Consider the following 10,903-nt stretch of genomic DNA (forward strand, 5'->3'; position numbering starts at 1 on the left):
TAGGATATGCGTTGGTTCATTTTTTGACTGTGACCGTTATGCTTTTGCCTGTATTTGGATGCCTTGTTGCTGCTTGCGTTTCACCGTATGTCTTGAATAAAGCCTTCAAACGCATACTGCAGACACTTTTGCCTACTTCTATCGGACACTTTATTTGCTGCTTTATAAAAGTTTGATAAAATTCCAGCAGGAAGAGCCGTCACAGCATAAGCCATGTTGATACCAAACCAGAGCCCAGATGAAGTTGTCGGAGGTAGCAACAGTAACTAAGGGGGGCGGGGCTTAGCCAAAGGTGAATTCCATTCACTCCCACCTAAAAACGGGTGCGCAGAGCCCGTCTACGGAGAGCCTGTTCACTCCCTATTAAGTCCTATTGTACCGAATTTTGGTTGTAGTTCCACCAGAGTTCCACGGGGGGCGATCACCCCCGAGTGCAAAATGAATGGGAGTCTATGGGGCTAGACGGCTAAATTTGTCCCTTTCAGCCGATTGCCGTTGAGAAATCTCAGATTTGATTGTAGGTTTGGCAAGTTCAACATGGGTTATAGGTCGAAAATTGAATGAACGAGTACTTATGTCCTTTCGATTTCTTACAGGTTGAGTTGTTGTTGCCCATAACACGCTAGCATTCTGCTAATGAACGCTGATTGGTCAGGGAAGGACTGGTTACGACCAGAGATACCGCTTGATGGCATCATGGCATCCGAAGCGGGAACAGAATGTATTCTAGCAGAAAGTCTTCTAGCACGTGTGTTTACCTGTGTCAGCTGTGCTGGCGATGCCTCGAGAGAAAAGAAAGTGCAGAGCGCGATAGCACCACAGTGACTGAAGGATTGCCGTAAAGCAGTATCTCTGGTCGTACGATGTGTATGACGTCATTGACATTTTGAAAGACTTTTTAAAGCAAATAAGTGACTCTAAAAAATCTAACACCCAGCAATGTGCAATTTCTTTGCATCTCCTTTCGAATACAACATTCAAATTACTAGACAAAAAATTATATCTTGAGAAAAGTGGATTTTGAGGGGTATTGCTCCATAGACCTCCATTCATTCTGCACTCGTCCTGTGAGCGCCCTCATGTGGAATCAGAGTGGAACTGCAACCAGTCAGAAGCCGGAAGTGTAGCGAGAGTGAACCTTCTCCCCTTATTAGACATTCTCTGGGGTGCGCGACTGCGCGCACGTGGGCAGAGCCAATAATAGCGGCGGTAGTCATGGCGACGGAGAGTGACAGTCGCAAGCCAATCACTTGTTTCGTCCAGAATGGAATTAATGAGCTGTGTTTTTTGAAGATTAAATACACTATAGTCACTCAATTTTTATACTCTCTTTTTCAAAGTACTTACATTTTAATTATGTATTGGTAAATAAAGACAGTTTAAGCCAATTTGAAAAAAAGTTATTTAGACAATTCTTACCAACACAACCTTTATACTCACCCTGTAACACATGAGGTTCACAAATCTTCTTTTGGCCCATTGACATTCTACGCAACTACCACTTTAGTGTAGGGGAGAGCCGGGACGATTGAAACGCGGGACGGATGAAACATTGCGATTTTCTCGAAAACCACTCACGTCATGTACGTCATATTTCTTCAGCACGTATAACACGCAATGCCTACCAGACCCGCGAAAACATTTCTTCTTTACGTCATGCCGTTTTGGATTTAAAGCCGGAAAGCTGTTTTTGAGTGCAGTAAGTGAATTCTTTCGTGCGGTACTTTTTTTTGACTGACAAGTTGTATTTATTGTTTCATGTGCCATTGTAATGATAATACGGCAGGTGTATTAGTACTGTAACACACCCTTAAGTGTGCAATATCAAAGTTTTTTAGTTTAAGGGAAAAACAGGTTTAACTGTCGGGATGCGCTGTCGGGACGGATGAAACAGCGCCTCCTGCCAGTTAAACCTGGTCATAGGAAAACCGCTGTTAAGGCTATTCAACTAGTAAACACTCGATATGACTCAAGGAAGAAGTATAAGATAATTAATTGTAAACGGATTTGTCTGTCTTCGTCAAAATAGCCTATTAGAAAGATTACACAAAATGCGCATATAGGCTTATCGCCTATGTTTAATGGGTGATAGAACAAAATGGTTAAAATGAGCCTTTAAATTAAAATAAATGACAAAATATGTTTGTAACAATATGTACACAAGTTACTTGTCAGGTGTTGTTCATAAAAACAAGCATTAGATGAATAGTTGCCGTTTAAACTGTTATGTTTCATCCGTCCCACCCCTGTGTTGCAACCGTCCCGCTCAGGCGGGACGATTGAAACAAAGCACAACTACCGATCAAAGTCAATTTTTACTTAAATCATTCTATATTTGTACCGAATAACACATGATACTAAGAGAACACGGTCCGTGTATCATCCGATCATTTTATTTCCTATTTGGAATGGAATAACGAGGAATGAAAAAACAGCTCGTTTATTCGTTTTTTTGTTTAGTTTAAAAAACGAAAAATTAGATTTTGGCTCGATTTTTCATTTTTCGTTTGTGGTTTACAAATCGGTTTATGGGTTCGATATTTCGTCCGCGCATGTGGGCGGCGCTGAAACGCCCCTTTCATCTGATTGGTCAAACCGCTCCGCCTTCAGTATGAGCTTTTCTTTCTGTCGGCAGAATAAGAGTCAGTAGCCTACGAGTGCGGCACTAACATTATTGCACTTAATAATGTCTGAAACCACCACTCACTTTTAAGTTACTATGCACAATATTTGAAGCAGAAGTATGTTCCAGCGACCCCATTAATGTGAGCTACAGTAGGCTATGACAGATTATTTTAGCATGATGTATTTCTCATTGATAGTGCAAATAGTTCCGTCTCTTTGGATAAAAGGGAAGTGGAAATAAAAACCAATAATAGGCTGAACTGTAGGCTACTATTATATGCAACACAATTATAGTGTGTAACATTTACCACTCTACTAATTTAGTAATTTTGAAAATTGAATAGAAATAAAGTTTATATTTATGAATGTAAGCATGTGCAGCCTACTCAGTTCACATGAAAAGAAAGAGAAAGAAAAGAGAGAAGCTAAAATCAGTGAACGTTAATACTGTCAAAATTAGCAGGGTTTGGGATTGATTAAAATCATGTCGGTTGAAGAGCACAGCATACCTTTAAAATATTATGAGTTTAACTAATACGATTTTATTACATTCTGAATTGGTCAATGTTTCTCTGAGTTGTCTTCATTATGTTGACTTGAGAAAGCCATGCAGCATATTTTAAACATTATTATTATTTATTATGAGAAATTGACTCCGCCTAGTGCTTCACTTTAATGCTTCACCAAACTCAGCTCAGACCTCCAGACTGGTCTGACTCGCTTATATCATTTATAACCCTTTATATCCTGTCTATGTTTATAACTGGTCACACATACTTTCCCCCTAAAATCCATTGACTTGCATTATCTGAGCAATGAAGGCCGTAATAGTTCATGCTCTCCACTAGAGGGGGCGACAGGATAATACGTCTTTTCTACTCTCTTTTCCTGTTTGCATCAGTTTAAATGACAAATAAATGCATGAATTTCATTCATAAATAGGCCATATCTGTGTATGAGAACAAGCTTTACACTTCAAGCTGTACAACTAATTAAAACTTGAACCCTACTTCAAAGTTTGCCACTCTAAGATGTTGTTATTCACACTGTTTTTTGCGTTTAAATTTGTCCATCTGGAACTTTTATTTGTCATGAGCTCTATATTTTAAGATATACTAGAAAAAATATGATTCAACAACACAAGCTCTGTTTTTACTCAGCAAATTTGTTTTCCTTTTAACTAGGCTTTAGCCGACAAGTTGCCATGGCTTGCCATGTTCTGTTTAGGCTATTGTAGTTTGTAATACTTGTTATATGTGCCTAAATTTATATAGGCCTAACACATTTAAACTTCTGTCCGTCTATCTGTCTGTCTGTCTGTCTGTCTGTCCGGACATTTATGCACAAACATTTATGCACAAATAATCTTAAATAACAGTTTAAAAAAGGTGGTCTGCTATATTTCTCAAAGGAAGCGGTCGTTGGCATTATACGAGGACATTCTGAATATTAGCCTATACAATTAGCTGTCTTAAAAATGCAGATTGATCATTGCAGTTATTCCAGACGCCTCGATCCCGGTGCTATTCGTAGCCTATTGAAATTGTATAATAAGGGATTATGAACAGATGTTTTACACAACAAGGATATATTCCCATTGGGTTGTTGGGTTTTCATGTTTTATGGGAACCATAATGATTTTATACTGTACACACTGTGTTATCCCCTAACTCTAACGTAGCTAACAGTTAGGCCATCTACGGACATCTAATGTTAAGGACATATATGGTACAATTCAGCCTATATGTTGATTTTTATTTCCACTTCCGTTTTATCCAAAGAGACGGAACTAGGCTATTTGCACTCTATTTATCAATGAGAAATACATCATGCTAAAATAATCTGTCATAGCCTACTGTAGCTCACATTAATGGGGTCGCTGGAACATACTTCTGCTTCAAATATTGTGCATAGTAACTTAAAAGTGAGTGGTGGTTTCAGACATTATTAAGTGCAATAATGTTAGTGCCGCACTCGTAGGCTACTGACTCTTATTCTGCCGACAGAAAGAAAAGCTCATACTGAAGGCGGAGCGGTTTGACCAATCAGATGAAAGGGGCGTTTCAGCGCCGCCCACATGCGCGGACGAAATATCGAACCCATAAACCGATTTGTAAACCACAAACGAAAAATGAAAAATCGAGCCAAAATCTAATTTTTCGTTTTTTAAACTAAACAAAAAAACGAATAAACGAGCTGTTTTTTCATTCCTCGTTATTCCATTCCAAATAGGAAATAAAATGATCGGATGATACACGGACCGAACACATATGTGAGTTGTTGCTTTCACATATAAAAACGGAAAAACGAGAAAACAGCTCCTTTTTCCGTTTTTCCGTTTTTTTTGAAAAACGAAAAAACGAAATTATGACTTGATTTTTGGTTTACCCGTTCTTGCACGGAACTCAGAAAAAACACTTGATATTCCGATTTTCCCCTGTGGGTGGTGCTAAATCTGATTGGCAGGAAATGCATTAATTATTTTTCAAATTAAGAGTTTACCCACATAAAATGAATAGTCTATATGCATGCTATTTATTACCCAATTATTTGCCTGAAAAAATCTATTGAAATAGCCTAAATGTAAAACATGGTTATCAGACAAAAGGCAGAATGGAAAGGCCATCAGTGCATTCCTCGCAATATAGGTTTCTTTTGCATTCCCTTGCCAATAGATTTTGTTATCCCTTTATATCTTCCGGATATACTCTTGCTCAGGCCATCCTTAAAAATATTTTGATTTGCCTTAACAGCAAGAAAAATTGTCGGTAGGTAGGTCTATTTTTTTTTTCAAGATTCAGTGTGAAAAATTAAGTACAACTTTGGTCAAGGTGATTATATGTATGAATGTAAACAAATGTGCATATCGGGACTCACTGACAGTTTTCCAGAAATGGTGCCAGTTAAAGAGTTTAAAAAAGTAAAAATAAATAAATAGGGATTTTGATAAAAAAAAAAATTATAATAATAAAAGTAGCCTACTCATTTCAAACTTTTTTATAGATATATTTCTCAGGTCTGTGACTGTGAGGCAAGTAGCTTATATTCTGAGTTTCGGTTTAAGAGAGGAGCTCCAGTTCCGGCGCCTCCGTGTCCTTATATTGCTTGCTTACCTCTTATTTAGGCTATTAAACCCAGGAAATTGGTTGATGAAACATTGATTTAAATTAAGATACAATTAATACAAAACGAAATTAACTTTAAAGACAGGCTTTCTACAAAAGCAAACTTAATGAAGTGGTCAAAATCATGTCTGCCCACTACATTTGTCTCCCGACATCATCTTATCTTATTCATGCTTTTCACTTTTCATATAATCAACATAGATGAAATTTAAAAATATATATTATTTTATTAAAACATGAATATGAAACTAAATCGTTTTTAATGACTAGGCTACAACACAGGGTTATATTAGCCTACTCTACAGTCGTTAAAACAACATATTTTCTTGGCCTTATATGGACCATAGATAGACTGTAAAAGAAAGTGTACACTCTAAAAAATGCTGGGTCAAATATGGACAAACCCAGCCGTTGGGTTACATTTTTTAATTAAATTTTTAACTCAACGTTTGGGTTTGTCCATATTTGACCCAAAATTGGGTTGAAACAACCCAGCATTTTTTAGAGTGTAGGTGTAGTCATGTACAAAATATGCCTTTATCCATTAAAATGATAGCCAATCATGTCTTTATCTTCTACGTTCAAAAAGCTGAAGCAGCCCCCCAATGGACATTCATGTTAAAATATCAAATTCTGTACACACTTATTAATAAAGCATGTATACAGATTAGCAGATGAGCCATTGTTTTAAACATTGTTTTTAATTGCACAATAGCGTTTCCTCCCATAGAAAACCCTTATAATAAAGACAAAGCTTAATGTGGCTTAGGCTTCAGTGATAAAGATCAAATGCTGTACACACCTTATTAATAAACTATCCTACAGAGAAGCAGATGAACCAAAAATATGAACGCAACGCATTTAATCACACGTTAAGCGTTTTCTTCCCATAGAAACCCTTTATTATAAGGCAAATAAAGGTGGCTCTTAACGTGGCTTTCTATGAGGATGACATTGCGGTGTACAGCAAATCCTTTAAATGGTAGCCTATTCAATGCAAAACAAAAATGAAAAATATAAGTAGCCAATAAAATAAATAATTAGCCCACAAACAATATTTATTTTAAAGCCTAGACGAATGTATTTTAAGAAAAACACCAGTGTTGGGCGTTTATAGGCTTAATGTTTCAACCGCCCTTTTCAAACTGGCGCAAGAAAGTGAAACAGAATTTGATTTGTTAAACATGAAGAGGACTTATCTGTCTGGCATGGCCGATCGCTCTAACGTTACCTGGATAAATATTTGCTGTTATTAAGCGCATATCCGAGTGTTTGTGTGGAGCGCGCACTGCATGACATGGAGGCGCCGGTGCCTTCACTCTCATTTTCCTATCAACGGTGGAAACAACTTAAAATACTACATAAAAGAATAATACATCAGTCGCAACTACTTTTATTTGTGTAAGCTCACAACAAGAAAACGTTGTGCTTTTGTAAAATAAAATAAAACGAACAGGGCGCGCTTTCATGATCTCTGTGAATTGGAGCGCGTCTCAAAAATTAACTGAAAAACTGCCTAGACAAGCCTCACAGACATGAGAAATATAGCTAGGGCCTATCTATATAGCTTAAAAAAAATGTCCACCAACGGAAAAAATGCATTCGAAAGCAAATACGTATGGTAGCTACCATCTGATTATGTAATCCTGTCCGTATAAGGCGCATCTAGGCTACATTACAGCGGAGATGTATGGAGATATGTTTGCAGGCAGCCTACACTGATTTAGAAAAAAATGGTTTATTAATAAACAATTAAAATGCTTCGTTATTTTTTTCAGACACATTTATTATCAATAGTCTACTTTTCCTGGTGCTTTGCGGCAAGTTTTATGCATGCGCTTGAGCGCGGAGCCCAGGATTGAATATAAACGTGCGATTAGTCCTAATTGCTTAAATGAATGACTGCTATCTAGAAAAATCTTTAGTCTATGGCAACTGTAATCAATAGACTACATTTAATATTTGACATTATTTAACTAATTAGTATCCAGCTCAGTTAATTAGTTAAAATAATAAAATAAAGTTTAAATTAATATACTAACCATAGGCTATATTTCTATATAGCATTGCTTATTCCACTATAAAGGACTGTTTATAAGATGACAATCCGTTATACATGTGAAGATTGTCTGTATCTTGAAGATTTTTGAATTGTATTTGTATTGTATCTTCTGTTATAAAGACGAAGATTGACATTATAAAATAGACCACAAAATACACCACGAAACTAGTTGAGGATAAAAACAAATTGGTAATTGGTACAATTCCAGCATTATGGACGTGACATTTCAATTGCATTGAATACCAATATATTCAAACTGTTTATATATCCATAGGCCTACTCTCTTTATAAAGGCGTCCAAACATTTAAAAAATGTAAGTCTACACGTGCGTTTTATATTTAATATAAGGGACATACACATGCTACATGGGTGACAAATGTGACCTGACAAAAAAAATCTAAATATTTTTAGGCTAATTCAGTGAATTATGAAGAAGGGTACTCCCGGATGAAGAAGGGTCGGCTCTCCACAGAACATAAAATATTAATTTTACTACGCGAACATTTTCTCAAAATCTCTCTCTTTCTCCAAAGTGACAGATAAAATCTGCTTATTTATTATAGTAAAAATTATCCAGCAATTATGTTTTTTAGTACTCGATCGAATTCAAGATGTATAGCCTAAGCTTAGATCAAATGAGGCTACGGGTCATAAATAACAAATAGCCTTTTGTCTGACAACTGTCAATGCGTGAACATGTTTACATTTAGGCTATTTCAATAGATTTTTTTTCAGTCAGTTAAGCCAAATAATTGGGTAATAAATAGCATGCATATAGACTATTAATTTTATGTGGGTAAACTTTTAATTTGAAAAATAATTAATGCATTTCCTGCCAATCAGATTTAGCACCACCCACAGGGGAAAATCGGAATATCAAGTGTTTTTTCTGAGTTCCGTGCAAGAACGGGTAAACCAAAAATCAAGTCATAATTTAATTTTTTCGTTTTTCTAAAAAAAACGGAAAAACGGGAAAAGGAGCTGTTTTCTCGTTTTTCCGTTTTTATATGTGAAAGCAAAAACAAATGAACGAATGATACCCGGACCCTCTCCCCTATACGTGGTTTAACCTCAATTTTATGAAGCGACGCGAGAGCTTGTTTGCCAAAAAAACATAATTGACCACTTTTTTAAACAAAATATTAAACTCAACGTTTGATCTCGCATCTTCAACTCAACACGCAGGCTTAGTGGTGCTGCTCTCATGAACGCGCATATGCGTGGTGTGTTGACTCGCGTCTCAGTTCCCGCGTCGACACAACACGCATGCGTTGTGGTGCTCTCGAAAATATTTGCAGGAAAATATTGTCTATGGGAAATATTAAGCTTAATTTATATAAACAGCTAATAGATAGGGTGACACAATTTAAATAATTAGGTCTTAAAATTTTCTATTAACATGGAAAATCCATGTCAACATTGAACAGAAATGCAGCAAAACACTAAATCTATTGAGATGTATAGTTGGTCAAGAATAGGGAATGTCAGTCAGTATATTAAAAAATGAGAAATATGAGAAAATAGCTTAGAGGCACTTAAGGGGATACTCCACTTTTTTGGAAATAGGCTCATTTTACAACTCCCCCAGAGTTAAACAGTTGAGTTTTACCGTTTTCGAATCCATTCGGTACCACTTTTAGCATAGCTTAGCATAGATCATTGATTCTGATGAGTCCAGTAGCATTTCTTTTAAAATGACCAACGAGTTTCAATATTTTTCCTATTTAAAACTTGACTCTTCTGTAGTTAAACCGTGTACTAAGATCGACGGAAAATGAAAAGTTGCGATTTTCCAAGCCTATATGGCTAGGAACTACTCTCATTCCGGCGTAAGAATCAAGGAACTGTGCGGCCGTACCTTGGGTGCAGAAGGCGTAATGATATGACGAAGCACCTGAAAATAGTCCCCAGCTCGGTAACTGCCAACGTGACCGGACCGGGACTAAGTTTGTGTAGTTTTTGGGCGGCAAATTAGGTTTCCAAATAAATACGGTTCGGGATCAGCACCAAAGTAAATGTCATCTAAATCGTCTCTCACAAATGTCTCCATGCTACAAAGGCACGCTCCCTGTGCAAGCAGGTTGTCACGTTGGTTTGTTGACGGCAAGTGCTTCGTCATATCATTACGCGTTTACGCCTGCTGCACCCATGGTACGGCCGCACAGTTCCTTGATTCTTACGCCGGAATGAGAGTAGTTCCTAGCCATATAGGCTTAGAAAATCGCAACTTTTCATTTTCCGTCGATCTCAGTAGCCTACACGGTTTAACTACAGAAGAGTCAAGTTTTAAATAGGAAAAATATTGAAACTCGTTGGTCATTTTGAAAGAAATGCTACTGGACTCATCAGAATCAATTGATCTATGCTAATGCTAAAAAGCATTTTAACAAGGAGGGGCTTGCCATACTTAATTCTACACTTTATATTATAGAACTATGCCAGCAAGTAAAGGAAACAGTTGATAATGTGTTGTTATTCTGTCGTCCTAAGTATGAACAGATACAATGAATTACAAAGAAAACTACAGAACATAAGAAGGATCTTGTAAACTCATTAAGGCATGTTTAAGTCCATTAGGAACAGTGGACTTTATATTATATAGATCATCTCATGTTCATCTAGACTGAAATCACATCACACTCCAGCACAGGAGGTGACGGTATGCACCTAAAAAGCTGGTATGCGACCCACCAATACAAAGAAGTGGTGCTCTTGTGAATGCACATTGGGTATTAATATTTTGTAAATAAAGTGGAAAATTATGTTGTTGTTTTTCCCCCGCAAACAAAGCACTCGCTTCATAAAATTGAGGTTAAACCACTGGAGTCTCATTGATTACTTTAATTATGTATTTAGGCCTACATGGGGCTTGAAAGTGGTAGTTGCGTAGACTGTCAATGGAAGCTCTCAGATTTCATTAAAAAGATCTTCATTTGTGTCCCGAAGTTGAACAAAAATCTTGCGGGTTTGGAGCGACATGAGGGTGAGTAATTAATGACAGAATTTTCATTTTTGGGTGAACTAACCCTTTAAATCTAAACCTGTCCCTATAAACCTTACCCATATCCCCTGTGTTTTTGTCCAGGTTTT

General features: G+C 36.9%; 1 long non-coding RNA gene across 1 annotated transcript in view; it reads right to left on the reverse strand.

The window, feature by feature from the left end:
- The window catches only part of LOC306999943, an 82,923-nt gene extending 80,564 nt beyond the window's left edge, over positions 1–2,359 (reverse strand). Inside the window, exon 1 of the long non-coding RNA XR_013797939.1 lies at positions 1,441–2,359. This is a non-coding gene — a long non-coding RNA (uncharacterized lncRNA). The remainder of the gene's footprint in view (positions 1–1,440) is intronic.
- Positions 2,360–10,903: the final 8,544 nt, after the last annotated feature.

The sequence above is a fragment of the Phoxinus phoxinus genome, assembly GCF_949152265.1.
Source record: "Phoxinus phoxinus genome assembly, chromosome: 6".
Taxonomy (NCBI): domain Eukaryota; kingdom Metazoa; phylum Chordata; class Actinopteri; order Cypriniformes; family Leuciscidae; genus Phoxinus; species Phoxinus phoxinus.